Source organism: Pleurodeles waltl, chromosome 5 (genome assembly GCF_031143425.1).
Source record: "Pleurodeles waltl isolate 20211129_DDA chromosome 5, aPleWal1.hap1.20221129, whole genome shotgun sequence".
NCBI lineage: Eukaryota > Metazoa > Chordata > Amphibia > Caudata > Salamandridae > Pleurodeles > Pleurodeles waltl.
This window is the reverse complement of record NC_090444.1, coordinates 954067474-954084202: the sequence shown is the minus strand read 5'-3', so window position 1 is coordinate 954084202 and position 16729 is coordinate 954067474.

The following is a 16729-nucleotide window of genomic DNA, read 5'->3' as shown; positions in this document are numbered from 1 at the left end:
GGCTATCCTAACCTGCCGTGGTTGCTGACACCAGTGAGATACCTGACCACAGATGGGGGACAGCATTTAAATGAGGCCAGATTCTGATGTCTGCACGTCTCAGGAGGTGCTCTGCTCTACAGACCACTAAAATTCTGCCAGATCGTTGTTGCCTGCTGCATGCTACACAATCTAGCCCTGAGACGTCACATCCCATTACTGGATGTTGAGGAGGTGGCAGCGGGACCAGTGGCTGATGATTATGACATAGATAGTGATGAGGAGGGAGATGATGAGGATGCAGCTGACATTAGAACCGAGTTGATCCAACAATACTTCCAATGACATACCTGTATGTGTTAATTTTGTTGTATGTGAACTGTATTGCTGTCTGCCTTTTGAAATTGATCCTTCTGACGTGTGCCTTCAGTGGAGGTGTCAAGTGCAGCTATCCCACTGTGCGGTTTTGGGGGACAACAAAACCCACACAGGACAGGTGTTACTGTTCTGATGTCAGAGCTATTTTTACTATGCTGTAGTCTAGTATCACATCTGCAATGACTTGGGCATGTTGTATAATCCCTGTACTGCTATTTCAACTGCAATTGGACTGCCACACATTCTGATGTTACCAGTATTGCTATCTATCCTCACTGTACACAATGGATGATTATGGAACATAACTTTTACTGACAGTGGGACTTGCCTTTAGTAAAGTAACGTCAGCTGTGAGGGATAGACCATTGGGAAGGCATGTCTGGAAAATGTGGGTCTGCCATGGTAATATATGTTAACATTCCACTTGCCTATTCACACTAGGGAGCTTGACAATGTAGTGTATGGGTGTTGAGTGTGCAACACTGACTCCTATTGTGATGGTAGTCCCTGTCTTGGTCTATTTGTAGGTCTGTTGGGTGGTGCTACTCTGGTTCCTGGCTTGATTGTTGGCTCCCTTGATTGTTGACTCTAGTCTTCTGTCATACTCCTTGCACATTGCACCCCCTTCTGTTCATCTTCCAGAATTGTAATGGTCATTTTGTTAACTGTAATGACATTTTGTACAACAGTAAATCTTACTTGTTACAATAAAGACAGGTAAGCAGTAGCTGTGCTCAATGCTGTTTATTTCAATTCACAAGTGCAATGGGTGATGAGTGGAGTCATAGTGGATGACATCATCAGAGTAGTGGAACCAGCTGTAATTAGTCCAGGTCCTGTATCCAAGGGGCCATGAGAAAATGGAGACATGACAGTGGACAGTCAACAGGGTGTCTCATTGGCAGACAAGGGAGAATGTTAAGAAGAGGGTTACTTCCTAGAAGTGGTTTTAGTCTTGGCATCCGGTCCTGCAGGATGTCTGGATGGATGACCTCGTTTGAGTGGGGGTTTCTCAGCTAGTGATGGTGGTGGTCCGCGGGTCCTCTGACTGGGCCTCCATTCCACTAGCTACGGCAGAAGTAGATGGCTCAGTTGGTATGTGATTAGTAGAAGGGGCCTGCTGGTGGGTGGAGGATGCACGCAGGATGGTAGTAAGTTCCTCCAGCACCCCTGCAATGGAGGCCATGTTGGCATTGTGAGCCTGTCACTGCTTCATGGCCTCCTGGTGGTATTCCCTCTGCAGCCTCTGGTTCTCCTGCAAGGTTGAGAAGATCTGGCCCATCTTGTCCTGGGATTGATGGTATGCTCCCAGGACTTTGGAGGTGGGATCCTTGCAAGTCGTTTCCCATGGGGGCCCCATCCCTTGGCCCACAGGTGCCCTCCAACTGCCCCTGGCCCTCTCTGCCTGTGCCCCTGGCACAGTGTGCCCACTTCCAGTTACACCAGGACCTTCATTTCAATTGAGGGTTGTGGATAGTGGATAGCATTGCTTTAATTGCTATGTAGTAGTATGCAGTCAAAACATCCAGTTGGTGTAACTGGTGCAATGGTTTTTCGTGCAGGTGTTCCACTGTGAAGTGGGAATAGCAGCTTTTCATGTGTAGGGAATAATACATGATGGGAGTTGTAGTGCTTGCCATTGTGGGTGCTATCCGTGCACTAGGGAGGGGCTGGGTGGGGATAGTGTCAGTGGGGTGGTGTGGCATGCAGGGGAGGGGCATTAGGTGATGGGGAGAGGTGTAAGATGGGGTGAATTGGGGAGTGATAGGGTGGTGGGGACGCATGCTATACAGGAGTCATTGGTGCCAGGGGAGTGTTGTTGACTTACCAGAGTTCAGTCCTCCGGTTATTCCAGTCATGCCCTCTGGATGCATGATGTCCAAGACCTTCTCCTCCCACAATGTGAGCTCTGGGGGGCGAGGTGGGGGTCCACAGCCAGTCTTGCTGATGGTAATCTGGTGTCATGAAGCCATGGAACGCACCTTCCCACTAAGGTCGTTCCATCTCTTTCTGATGTCCTCCCTTGTGTATAGATGGGTGCCCACTGAGTTGGCCCTTTCAACTATCTTCCGCCATAACTAAATTTTCCTGGCTATGGATGTTTGCTGGATGTGTGCTCCCAACAGTTGTGGCTCTACACTGACAAATTCATCGTCCATGAGCCTCAACTCTTTGTCTGTGAATCGTGGGTGCTTTTAAGGGGACATGGTGGTTATGATGTGGTTTGGGGGGGGTGGTGTGCGAGGGTGGGGTGTTTGGGGCTTGATGGAGTGTGGGGGGGTGCTTAGTTTGGTGTGCTGGTGTGTTGTGGTGTTTGTGTACAGTTGTGAAGTGTGTATGGTGTTGATGGTGCAGTTGTGTGGTGTGTGCTGCATGTGAAGTGTGAGGTGTGTGTGTGCCTGTGGTATATAAGTGGTAGGTGATGGGTTTGTGGGTCCTCGCTGTCTGTGGTTGTAGTTGCAAAGGATTGAAGGTTGTGTGGGGGGGTGTTTTATAGTGGTCGGGTGTAGTGTGGGTATGCGTGTCAGGTGTGGGGTATTCATACTGTCCAATTTGGTGTTGAGTTCTGGTGGAGGTGGCTAGTTGAGCGCTGCAGTTCGCACTGCCATTGGTTTTCTACTGTGCAATGACCGCTGTGCTGATTTGTGGGTCGTAAAATGGAGGGTGGGATGTTGTCCACGTGGTGGAACTGGTGGTGGGACTGCCTCTTTCCCACACTCAGTCGGCCTGGCGGTGTTGGATTTGTGTCTTTTTTCGGGCGGTCTTCAGTATGTGACTCGTAAGACAGCGGTGGGGATACCGCCATCACTCTCTGTGTTTTGTCGGCTGTCACCTCAGCGGTCTTCTGAAAAGGTAGTCAAACTCATAATGAGGGCCCAAGTGTTTGACATAAGGATTGCTAAATTTAGGCATAGATTGTAGTCCACTATCAGAAATGATTTTCAAAGGTAATCCACAAAGTCTGAAAATGTAAAAACAGATGATTTCAGATATTTCTGAAGCAGTGGCTAATTTAGGAAGGACTGAAAAATGAGGCCTCTTGGAGTGTGAATCCATATCATGATTGTGGTGCAGTTCTCAGTTGGGGCAAATCTACTATAAAGGCCCTCATTACAACATTGGCGGGAAGTGCCGCTTACCGCCATGCTGACTGTCGCCAACACACCGCGACCGCGGCGGTATACCGCTACCCGTATTATGACCCACACATAGAAATCTGCCACTATACAGACACACACACAAGTCCGCCAGCCCAAAGGTCAGTGATAAAATGGCGGTACCAAAACCCACACTGTTACGCCAACAGAAATATGCCCACAGCATTATGACCCACGAATCATCGCAGCGGTCATTCAAACGCGGTAAACCATTGGCAGTACACACCGCCGAGCTCAAAATACACACACATTAACAAAACGACACCACATTGGACAATACAAAATACACACACCTGACACTCATACACACACCACACCCATATACCCACAACACTATAAAACACACACACACACTACCCACAACCCTTTACGACCCAAAGATTTTGGCAAGTGAAAGAGAGACAAGCCAGAGGCACCCACTGAATCTGAGACACAAAACACCATCACCCATACACCATCCACGCACCTCAGAGCACACACCCCCACACATCACACCACACACCCTCACACATACCACTCACACTACACATATGGCACCACAACAACACCCCAGGTTCTCCGAGGAGGAGGTAAGGGTCCTGGTGGAAGAAATCATCTGGGTAAAGCCACAGTTATTTGGATCACAGGTGCAGCAGACATCTATTGCAAGGAAGATGGAGCTATTGTGGAGAGTCGAGGACAGGGTCAACGCTGTGGGACAGCACCCCAGAATAAGGGATGACATCAGGAAGAGGTGGAGCGACCTACGCGGGAAGGTGCGTTCTGTGGTTGCAAGACACCAGATAGCTGCACAGAGGACTGGCGGTGGACCCCTACCTCCTTCCCCACAACTAACAACATGGGAGGAGCAAGTCTTGGCGATCATGCATCCTGAGGGCCTGGCAGGAGTAGCAGGAGGACTGGACTCTGGTAAGTCAAATCTTTACTACTTTCACCCCCCCTACCTGCATGCCATCCCATACCCCCACCACTATCCTCTACCCCATCACTCCACCACCTCACATATACCCCACCATCACATGTCACTCATCCCAATAGCAAGCCCTGCATGCAACACCAATGCATGGACCCCCATCACAGACCTGCATGGACACCCATCACCACAGCATGCACACTAGTCACAATCACTTAGCCAAACCAATCACAACTCACACAACCCAAAGGTGCCTTGCTAATAACAACCATAGAGGGAAACATATCCATGCACAAGATGGCACACGCAGAAACAATAACACTGCACTTACATCCTCACAGGACCCCCACTCAACGTCACCGGAGAGGAGGTACCAGCCACACCCAGTCCCCCCCAGAAGAGGCCCACAGTGATGACAGCAGCTCTGCACGCCTGGATCACGATGACCAACCTGGCCCACCAGGGACCGCTGGACAGTTGGTGACCCAGCCACAGTCCCAAACCACCACAGAGCCTCCCCACTCATGAAATACCAGCATAGCACCCACCCAGCGGACCCATCCCTCTGTCCCCAGGACACGTTAATCAGCAGTGTGTCCACCACTAAAGGGACCACAGGCAACCCCACAAACACAGGACGATCAGGGACCTGGGGTCAGTGGCAGTGGGCACACGGTTCAGGGGACAGAGGCACAGGACAACAGGGAAGCTGGGAGGACTGCTGTGCGACAGGGGGAGGACAGGCCCAGGGAACCGACGCTCCACGAGGCACTCACCAACATCCTGGGAGCATACCACCATTCCCAGGAGACCATGGGCCAGGTACTGGCCAAGTTGCAGGAGACCCAGCAGCCGCAGGAGGGACAGTACCTTGGGATCAGGGAAGACCTGAGGGACATCCACACCACCCTGGTCACCATTGCTGGGCTGCTAGCAGACATGGTCCACACCATGAGGGAGGCAGTGGCACACCAACGGGCCCCTGACACTAGCCAAACCGTAGAACAGCCTTCCACTGGCGCCGTCCCTAGTGGACAGGAGGCTCCGCCACAGGAAGAACAGGCCACCAGCACCCCACCCCCTGCAGAAGGAGAACCACCACACAAACGGTCCCTGAGATCCAGGCAGAAGCCAGAGAACATAGCCAAGACCCCAGCCAGGAAATAACACTCTCCTGTTTGTCACCCTTGAGGCACACTCTGTCACCCTGTCCACCTTGAACTGGCATTGCTCCAATTCCTATGCCCCCTTGGACAATGCACTGGTGATACAAATAGACTGGACTCTACCCTGGACTTTCCTCCACCATCAACCCAGCCCATTGCAATGCCCCCTACACTTATCAGCACCTAAATAAACACCCTTAGAACAAAATCAAATATGGAGTCTGTCAATTGTTTCACAAATATATTAGTTACACAAACTGTAAACATTGCAATTCAAATGTACTGTAAAATTTACATAGGTATGACCTGTAGTGGGCAGAAGTAAACACACCAGGATCAGAGACACAGAGATCTGAAAATAGAGATGCCAAAGGGTACAGTAAGGGGCCATAGAAATAGGGAAATCAGGCTGCCATGTTCAATGTCCAACACAAAACTGCAATGGAAGGTGAAGTTACTGTGTCTTACCTGTGTGTCACTGGAAGTACTGTTGAATTAGTGTGGTTCTGTTGTCCACATCTTCTTCCTCTGCCTCCTCTTTGTCAGTGTCCACAGGCTCCACCGCTGCCACACGACCATCCCCAGGCTCATCCTCCTGCAGAAAAGGCACATTGCGTCTAAAGGCCAGGTTGTGCAACATGTAACATGCAACGATGATCTGGCACACCTTCTTGGTTGAGTAGTACAGGGATCCACCAGTCAGATGGAGGCACCGGAATCTGGCCTTCAGGAGGCCGAAGGTGCGCTCAATGATCCTCCTTGTTCGCCCATGTGCCTCATTGTTACGTTCCTCTGCCCTTGTCCTGGCATTCCTCACTGGGGTCAGTAGCCATGAGAGGTTGGGGTAACCAGAGTCACCTGCAAAATCGAGGGATACCTGTTAGCCACACACTCACCCTTAGGGACAACCCCACACCCCAATACCTACATCAACTGGGTGGGGACCATGGGCTCACCTATTAGCCACACCCGGTGCCTCTGGAGTTGAGACATCACATATGGGATGCTTCTATTCCTCAAGATAAAGGCATCATGCGCAGAGCCAGGATACTTGGTATTGACATGGGAGATGTACTGGTACGCCAAACACACCATCTGCACATTCAGAGAGTGAAAGCTTTTTCTATTTCTGAACACTTGTTCATTTCTCCGGTGGGTGGGGGACATATGCAATATGTGTACCATCAATGGCACCAATGATATTGGTGATATGTCCCATTGCATAGAAGTCAGCTTTCTCTGTGGCCAAATCCTCCACCTGGGGGAATATGATGTAGCTATGCATGTGTTTCAGCAGGACAGACAACACTCTGGTCAGCACGTTGGAGAACATAGGCTGTGACATCCATGATGCCAAGGCCACTGTCGCTTGGAAGGAACCACTTGCCAAGAAATGGAGTACTGCCAGGACCTGCACTAGAGGGGGAATACCTGTGTGGTGGCGGATAGCTCAGATCAGGTCTGGCTCCAATTGGGCACACAGTTCTTGGATTGTGGTCCTATCAAGTCTGTAGGTCAGGATAATGTGCCTGTCCTCCACTGTCGCAAGGTCCACCAGGGGTTTGTACATGGGGGGATGTCTCCATCTCCTATTCATCCTCAGTGGTTGAACTCTAGGGTGAAAAACAGTGAGCAGATGGTCATATTCAAACATATTTCAACTGTAATATGCATTTTTTCCTTCACAGAAACAGTATGTGAACTCAAAAGTCAGTTGATATGCCAATGTCTGCTGTGACGCAGTTAGGTGCCATGGCCTGTGCCCCCCTGAAATGGCATCTGCCTGACCTGTGAGGAGGGACAAGTGGAAAGGAGGTAATTCCGCTGGCGTTGTGCGCTGTTGCGGTCGACGGTCGATGACCGCCGCGCAACACCGCATTGGTTATCATTGGGCCCTATGGGTTCCAGGAGCCAATGGCGATGCATGCCGGCGTTGACGGTATGCACCGCCGCGGACGTGACCGCCATTTTGTATCTGTGCACTCACTTGCTACCTGACCTTCAACAGGAGAGGACCTACACTGAAAGTGCTGCTGTGACCTGTGTCTGGAAGATACAATGGCTCGAGTGTCTTTGGAAAGGGCCCTTGCTTTCACTTGGGAGGAGTTAGAGTGACTGGTGGATGGGGTCCTACCCCAGCACCCTTTATTCTATGGTCCTCCAGACAAACAGGTGAGTACACTGTGAGCATGATGCGTGGGCCATGAATGTATGGATTGCTGTGTGTGTAAGCCTCGTGTAGTGGGGGGGATCTGAGGGGTCCTGGGCAGAGTGCTGCATGTATGGTGGTCAATGTATGTGTGTAAGGGGATGGGGAGATATGTTGGGCCATGGGTATAACAGTCCGGACAGTATGACGAATACCTTTTCTGCTGTTTTTTTCTGCAGGTCAGCGCCCATCAGAAAAAGGGTATTTGGCGTGCCATCGCCAAGGAGGTGCGGACGCTAGGGGTCTTTGACAGGCGGAGCACCCACTGCCGCAAACGATGGGAGGACATGCGCAGCTGGGCAAGGAAGACGGCAGAGACTCAGCTGGGCCTAGCCTCCCAACGAGGAAGGGGTGCCCGTTGTACCCTGATCCCTCAGATGTTCCGCATCCTGGCAGTGGCCTATCAGGAGTTGGATGGGTGCCTGGAGGCATCACAGCAGCCACAAGGGGGTGAGTACAGATTAAGAATCATGACTTTGCACGCGTCAAGGTATTACCTGGGTGGGGGATGTGGGCTGTGGGTGCCGCTAGACCAGGGCAAACATGGCAGGGTATGTTTAATGATGGGCAAGCTCAGATGCACACCAAACCCAATAATGTTAGTGGGCATCTACTACTGGGCAGGGTCCTGTGGGTTTCAGGTGTGCAGCTATTGGCATTAGGCATTGTACCCCATGGGCTGGTGACTAGCATTGTAACTGGTAGTGCATGGCCTAGTGCATAGGGCTGTTCCCTGTGAATTGTGTACGCCAACGGTAGTGTTGTTGCTGGCACTGACCAAGTGTATCCTCTGCCCCCCCCCTTTTTGTTTTGTCACCCTGTCCTTGTGTGCATTAGCATCATCTGGCAGAGGAGCAGAGGCACCGGTGACGGAGGGAGATGCATTCCACATGGGCCTGGAAGCCGAATCCACCGACAGTGAGGGCACCAATGGAACGGAGTGCGAGGGGAGCACCACTATGGAGACAGGAGGGGACACTACCGACAGCGACACCTTCTCCGATGGCAGCTCCCTGGCGGTGGCAGACACCTCTGTGCCCACCCCAACTACTGGTACAGCCACCACCCCCTTCACAGCAGCCTCTCAGCGAGTTTCCCGTGCCCGCTCACCCAGGAGGGTGGGCATCTCCTTCGCCCAAGGCACCTCAGGCCCTGCCCCAGTCAGCCCTGCTGCCCTCAGTGAGGAGGTTATTGACCTCCTGAGATTCCTCTCTGTTGGGCAGTCAACCATACTGAATGCCATCCAGGGTGTAGCAGGGCATTTGCAACAAACAAATGCATACATGAAGGGCATTCACTCTGGCGTGGGGGCCCAACAGAGAGAATTCCAGGCTCTGGCCAACTCACTGATTGCAGCCATGGTCCCTGTCTCCAGCCTCCCCCCTCCAACTTCCTCTTCCCAGTCCCAATCCCCTCAACCCCAGCCTATCCCAAGCACACCTTCAGACCAGCAATCACCCAAATCAACACACTGAAGAGGCTCAGGCAAACACAAGCACCACACTTCATATCACAAGCATTCGCCAAGCACCATCCACATGCAGACACACCAACATCCACTGCCTCCACTGTGTCCCCCTCCTCATCGTCATCCACCTCCCTCCCAGTAGCGTCTCCACTCACACCTGCATGCACTACATCCTCATCTACTACCTCCATCACCAGCACGCCTATCACTACATGCCCCTCACTTGCAGTCACCACCCCCACATCCATGCACACGTCCCATGTGTCCTCTCCCACTGTGTCTGTGACCCCTCCTCCCAAAGTACACAAACGCAAGCACACAGACACCCAACAGCCATCCACCTCACAACAGCCCCAGCCCATGCACCCAAACATACCAGACTGACACCTCCTACAACCACTCCCTCTTCCTCCACTCCCAAACCTTCACCCTCTTCCCGCCCCAGTGTCCCTAAGAAGCTTTTCCTCGCCAACATTGACCTATTCCCTACCCCTTCCCCCGTCCTTCACTTCGGTCCAGGGTGGCCAGAACCCAGCCCAGCACCTCAGCCACCCAGTCCAAGCCATTGTGATTTCTGCAGCTACTGCAGGTGTGAGAGGCTTCAAGGAGGCACCCATCAGCCCAGCCAGTGTGCCAGCACCACCTGCAAGGCCAAGAAGGGTCCGCCACCTAGCAAGGGCAAGAAGGGGACACCAGCCAGCAAGGGGAAGGAGGCACCACCAGCCAGCAAGAAAAAGACACCTGCTGGCAGAAGCAAGGAGGCACCACCATCTGCCAGGGGCAGGAAGGGGCACACAACACCAGCCATGGCACTTCAGCTGTCCGAGGCTGCAGGTTAAGGCCTGGAGGCTACCACCACCACTGGCAGCACCGCCACCTGCAACGCGTTCAGCACCGCCACCTGCTCCGCGTCCAGCACCGCCACATGCACCGCCGCCAGCAGCACCACAGCCAGCAGCAGCATCCCCAGTTGGCAGCCATCTGATGCTGCAGGTGAAGGCCTGGATGCTACCACCACCACTGGCAGCACCGCCACCAGCAGCGCAACTGGCATCCACTGAGCAAACGTCACTGCCAGCAAGCAGTGTGTAGTAGTGACTACATGGGCTGCAGTGCATCCTGGCCCCTGCAACACCTGTCGGTTTGACACACAGGTGAGAGACTGTGACCTTGCCCCATCCAGGATGAAGCACACTGGGCACAAGGCCCCCTCCAGGAAGAGTGGAAGAAGCCATCCACTCAGCCCCTCCTTGCCAGGATGAAGCACGCTGGGCACAAGGCCCCCACAAGAACCAGTGGAAGAAGCCATCCAGTCAGCCCCTCCTTGCCAGGATGAAGCACACTGGGCACAAGGCCCCCACCAGAACCAGTGGAATAAGCCATCCACTTGAGAGACTGTGGCCTTGCACTCCCCAGGACCAAGCAGTGGGCAAACCACCCACTTGAGAGACTGTGGCTTTGCACTCCCCAGGACCAAGCAGTGAGCAAACCACCCACTTGAGAGACTGTGGCCTTGCACTCCCCAGGACCAAGCAGTGGGCAAACCACGCATTTGAGAGACTGTGGCCTTGCACTCCCCAGGACCAAGCAATGGGCAAACCACCCACTTGAGAGACTGTGGCTTTGCACTCCCCAGGAGCAAGCACTGGGCATGGACCCCCCTCCAGGCCAGTGGCGTTGTACCATCTTCCGGCTGAGGTGCCCCCCCATTCACGGTCCCCCTGAGATGCCTGTCTGTTTTCAACCTGATGTCCCTGCAGTGTTCTCTCCGTGTTGAGGCAGGAGTCAAGTGTGGCCTTGGCCTATGTGTTTTGGCCCAGTGGGCCATGGACATTTTGGAGTGGACATTGTCCCTCCTTTTGTATATATTGTATATATTGTACATACTGTTTCTTGATTTAAGTACATATTTTTCTAAGACTTTACTATTACACTCATTTTACTCCATTCCTTTTGTTCTTGCGTTATTCCTGTGGGTTACGGGGTGTATATGTAATGTTGTTGCATCTGTTTGTGTGTATGGTGTTGGGGGTGATGGTGGGGGAAAAAAAGCTGGCAGATAGGCATGTTGTAATGCAGTGGGCGGTACATTGTCTACCGCCTGGTTGTTGGCGGTTACCGCTGCGATGTTTGTTGCTACCGCCGTGGCGGTCGATGTGTTAAAGTGGCTGTTTGGGTTGGCGGTTTCCGCCATGGTCATGATTCCGATTTTTTTACCACTGGCCTGTTGGCGGTGTTACTGCCGCTTTATCACTGACCGCCAGGGTTGTATTGAGGGCCATAGACTGTAGAGCTTATTTACCAAGAATTGGAGGGACTTTCAGGTGTTAGTAATGACCTGGTCTTTCTTTGTGTTTAAGCTGTACTTTGGGTGCAGACAGGACCTGGTAAAACTTCTGACAGAGAATTGGCCAACAGAATTTTCTTCAGTGATTCTTCTTCCTTCACATCCAGATATTAAGGAGTCATAGCAGAGCTGGAGTGTTTTTCTTTGTGAATGTTTTAAGGGAAAAAGGAATGCGTTTTGAACAAAAATTAGACCATGTGTATTCTTTATCCAGAAATGAGCAAAATGTTTTTCTAAGTTGTGGAGATTGAATTGTTTGGTCTCATAGCAAATGGAATCAAGGGATGAAGAACCCATACAGAAATAAAAGCTTGAGAACGCACGGATGGGGAATCTGTGATTATATTTTCAGCACCAGGAATGTATGTAAAGAAAGAATCAAAATGTAGAATAAAGAATGCCCAATAGGCTTTCCTACTGTGCCGAAATTCGGTCTGTTGGATTGTTTGAAGATTTCTATCATCCATGCAGACAGTTACTTGAAATTGAGTTTCATGTAAAAAATGACTCAACTCAATGAAGGCTGTCCTAAGAGCCGGGAGTTCTTTCTCCAGTACGGAGCAGTTTATTTCTGCTAGGGAACATTTTTTGGAGAAAAAGACAATGACATGTTCTTCTCCATTTTGGCCTAATTGAATTAAGGCTTGTCCTGTAACTAGATCTGTGGCATCGGTCTCAAGAATGAAGGGCATGTAGGCATCAGATTGTTGCAAAATGGGAGCTTGAATGAACACCTCCATAAGCTTTCAAATGATAAAACGGTGTTACTAATCCAGTGAAAGATTTTATTCTTTTTGATCAAATTAGTGATCGCTTATACAAGTTTAGAGAAAATGTTTATGAATTTGCAGTACTAACTAGCTAGGCCTAGAATGCTCTGACATCCTTTTGTTGAATGAAATGGTCCAATCAGAATGGGTTGCACTATCTTGGTGCCCATGGGTATTCCATCAGAGGAAAGAACATAGCCCAAATAATTTACGGAGCCTTTTCTAAACAGACACTTTTTGGGTTTGGCCAGCAATCTGTTTTCCCTTAGAAGCTAAATGACTTGCATGACATAGTATAATAAAAACAGAATGGCATCCAAGTATACCTCCATAGTCTAGAGGATCAGATCATAGAAGATAGCATTCATAACATGCTGGGAAATGGCAGGGACTTTACAGAGGTCGAATTGCATCACTCTGTGTTCTGAAGGCTGTTTTCCACTTATCACCTGTTCGGAACCAGATCAGGTGATAGGCTCCTCTCAGGTCTTGTTGGTGATATGATGAATAACCTTAGCCCCGTGAATATTTTTAAACCTCCGTAATCTATGCAAGGTCGAGAAACAGAAGTACTAATTTTTGGTATAAAAAAAAGAGGCTTCAGTGAGAGATTTAGATGAAGTTATCAGACCATTCTCTCAGTTAGCATCAAGATACACTCTTGCAGCTTGCTGTTCCAAAGGGACAAAGAAAAGATTCATCCTTGAGGAACTATTGCTTCAGAAAAGATGTCAATGGCTCAATCAAAGAGTCAGTGAAGCGGTAACTACTTTCTTGGAAAACATCAAGGTGGTTGTGATACAGGTCAGGAATTGCAGACAATTGTGTGAGTGGGTGAGAGAAACTATCATGAAGAACTTCATATCATTCAGGACAAGAAATAAGATCTGCTGTTCAGTGAGAGACACAACATTCTGAAACCAAGAACAATGTTTTTGCAGAACAATTTATATATTAGGGATGTGTCGACCTTACCAATTAATACGCAAAATAATAGGATAAAGATGGAAGGAAATCAAATCAAAGTTGAGTTTTGCATAATGGGCAGCAGTTCTGAGACACGTGGGTTGAGTTATGTCAACGACTAAGCCAGAAGCCACTTAAGTTTCATCCACAGCTTTTACAGCAACAGGAATGGACTTGAATCTAATGATTTGAGGCCTTTTAAATAACCATGTAGGCATTGGAGACACCACAGTCAATAATAACTGGCAGCAAGAGGTGTTACGGCTGAATCAGTAATTATTGCAGAAGAATGAAACTGGAGGTGAAAGGTGAAGGCAGGGCTGATGGATTTTTTCTTACCTCTATTCCCTACACAAGTGGTGAGCTTGTAAGTTTTCTGATTTCCTATGAAACCAAAAAGGGCGCAAAGGGCAAAAACTCAGTAAATTACCCTTTTACCTACAGTAAAGATGCAGTCCTTATTTACATTGCCTATCTTCTCTTCCTCAGGCAAAGGACCATTAGCGAAACGTACTTGCATAGGCTCTTCGTGTGAATCTGAACTCTTAGGTGATATTGTAAAGACAGGACTGGAAGGAAGTTTTGAGAAAGATTGTTTGTGATGTTCAATTTATATTTTCTTAAGGAGATTATCGATCTGAATAGTCAATGCAATAAAGTCTTATAACGATGCTGGCCTGGCTACTCTTGCAAGTTTGTCCTTCAATTTATCTATTAGGCCTCTTAGAAATAAGGTGAAAAAAATTACATCTGGCCAGTCAATCTCCTTAAATAGGACTTTAGAACTGTAAATATAAGAATGTAGATCCATCGAACCCCAGCTAAGATCCAAAATCCCCTCTGGTGGCAGAGAACTTAAGTTCTTAGCGATCAAACAACTTTTGCAAATTCTGTGAAGAAAGCAGAGAAATTGTCCAGAAGTGGACTGGCATCTGACACTAGAGGCATAGTCCATATCAAGATGGTCCTGTGCTGTTGCTAATAATGAAACCCACTATAGATCTATCACTGGCATAAATGTGGAGCGTAAATATGAAATAAATTGGCAGGTGTCCAGAAAAGTCTTCAGTTTCCTTGGGTTGCCATTGAATTTCAACTCTGCCAAGCCAGCCATGGGAGGATGCAAAGATCTTTGTTGCATTACAGCAAGGGACTGACATGACAAGGCATTTTCAGTGGTCAGACTTTGGACCTGCAGAGTTAATTTGCTTAATGCCATCAGTAAATCTTGGACCTGATACAATTCTTTAATCCATTAGTGTCACAACCTGGCAAGAGCTTGTCTTCTTGGCGATGCTTAGAAAGCCTTGTTTGTTCATAGGAATGGCCTACTACCTCAGGAGGCAGCGCTAGATGCCAGATTGTAACTCTGTGTCTAGTTGTACTGCAGAAAATAATGCCTAGCAGGAATGGAAAAAACTGGAGACCACAAGAACTGTTCAGCTGTCCAGGCCAAGCAGCAAAGCGAAGAGTAGAAAATTAAGCAGGGCCTGGAGAATGCACAGAATTCATGGAGTCCACTAAGCGAGCAATCCAGCAGAATTAATTTTGAGTCCAGATGCAATGGTACTCAAAATGGACTCCTGTTTGTCATGCAAAAGGGGATGTGATGAAATCCATGAAAATTTGACTATTTTGGATTGGGAAACATAATAATACTAAAAATTATCATAATGATAAAATATATGTAATACCATTCCAAAACAATATATAATAATGGTGTTTGGACAAAATATCGGAGAAAAAATATTGTGGTACAGAAATACTAGGGGGTGGACTCTGCTTGGATAAGGGTGGAGAGGATTTTTTAAAACAGATATTTTAATTTTGAATGTGTAAAGATATGCAAATTAATTGTTTTGAATTTTACAGTGTAATTTATCATAGATGTTTTATGTGAATTAGGATATATTTTAATGGTAGTTTCTTTAATTATTTTGAGGCAGACATTAAAATATTACATTATTGTTACCAAATTGTTATAATTGTATAAAAAAAGTACGAATTTGTTTGACAAATAAAAAAAATTGAAAACATTTTGAACATATATAAATGTTATAGTTTTTTACAATATATTATTAATAAATGTGTATTATGAATTTTATATTTTCTAAAGTTTATGAATGTTAGTTAATATTTTAAAAACTATTTTAAATTGTGTTAATATTTTAAATATTAATTTTAAATTTTACAGTAAAATTATGTATATAAAGGTTAGTAGTTTAGATAAGTGTGTTGTAATGTCATAGCTTTACAAATTTTTTAATTTACAAAAATGTAAGAATGTGCAGTTCATAAATGTGTATTTAAATTTTTGTATTTTTTATACTGTAGGTAAAAAGTTTTATTTAGAACTGGACTTTTAAAATTTGAACTATTTAGGGTCCAACGCCTTCCCTCAAATTAGTATAGATTGGAGTGAGAATAGTAAATGCCATCCCTTTAGTGTCCAAACGCTTCCTCAAGTTTGTTTAGATTGGATAGGAAATAGTAAATATCACCCCTTTAGTGTCAAATACCTCCTCCAAGTTGGTTTAGATTGGAGTGGGAATAGTAAATGTTACCCCTTTAGTGTCCAACACCTTCCTCAAGTTGGTTTAGAGTGGAGTGGGAACACTAAGGGTCTCATTACAAGCCTGGTGGTCAACAGACTGCCAGACTTGCGGTGGCAATCATGACCTCCGCCGGTTTGGCGGTCCGACAGACAAATTGAGAGTTAGTGGTTGGACTACCAAACGACCGCATCTCCACCAGGAACGGGCTGATAGCGGTGCAGGTCGAAAACAGACAGTGCGGCCCTGAACTCAGCACCTCCCTGCTGGTAACAACCTGGTTCTCTGCTAGCCTTTTCATGGAGGTACCACTGCTATGAAAAGGCTGGTAGAAAGGAGGTGCAGGGGGCCACAGGGGGGCCCCTGCACTGCCCATGGCATGGGCAGTGCATGGGTCCCTCTGCCCAGGACCCTCGTAATGCGCACTTTCTGCTGTGTAGACAGTGTGCATTACAAGGGTGCTGGAGCCCTCTGCGTGTGGCAGCATAGCCGCTGGCTCGATTACGATCTGCCGACAATGCTGCTGCCACTTTCCTGCTGGGCTGATGGGTGGAAACCTGGGTTCCTGCCCGTCAGCCCAGTTGGAAAGTTGTAATGGGGCCGGCGGGGAGGTTGCCAGTGAGGCAGCAACCTCCCTGTCGGAAGTTTGGTGGACGGGTCTTCCCATCTGCCGAACTTGTAATCAACCCCTAAATGTCACCACTTTAGGCTCCAACACCTTCCCCAAGTTGGTTCAGATTGGATTGGGAATAGTACATGTCACATCTTTAGTGTCCAACGCCTGCCCAAGTTGGCTTAGAATTGAATGGGAATAGTAAATATC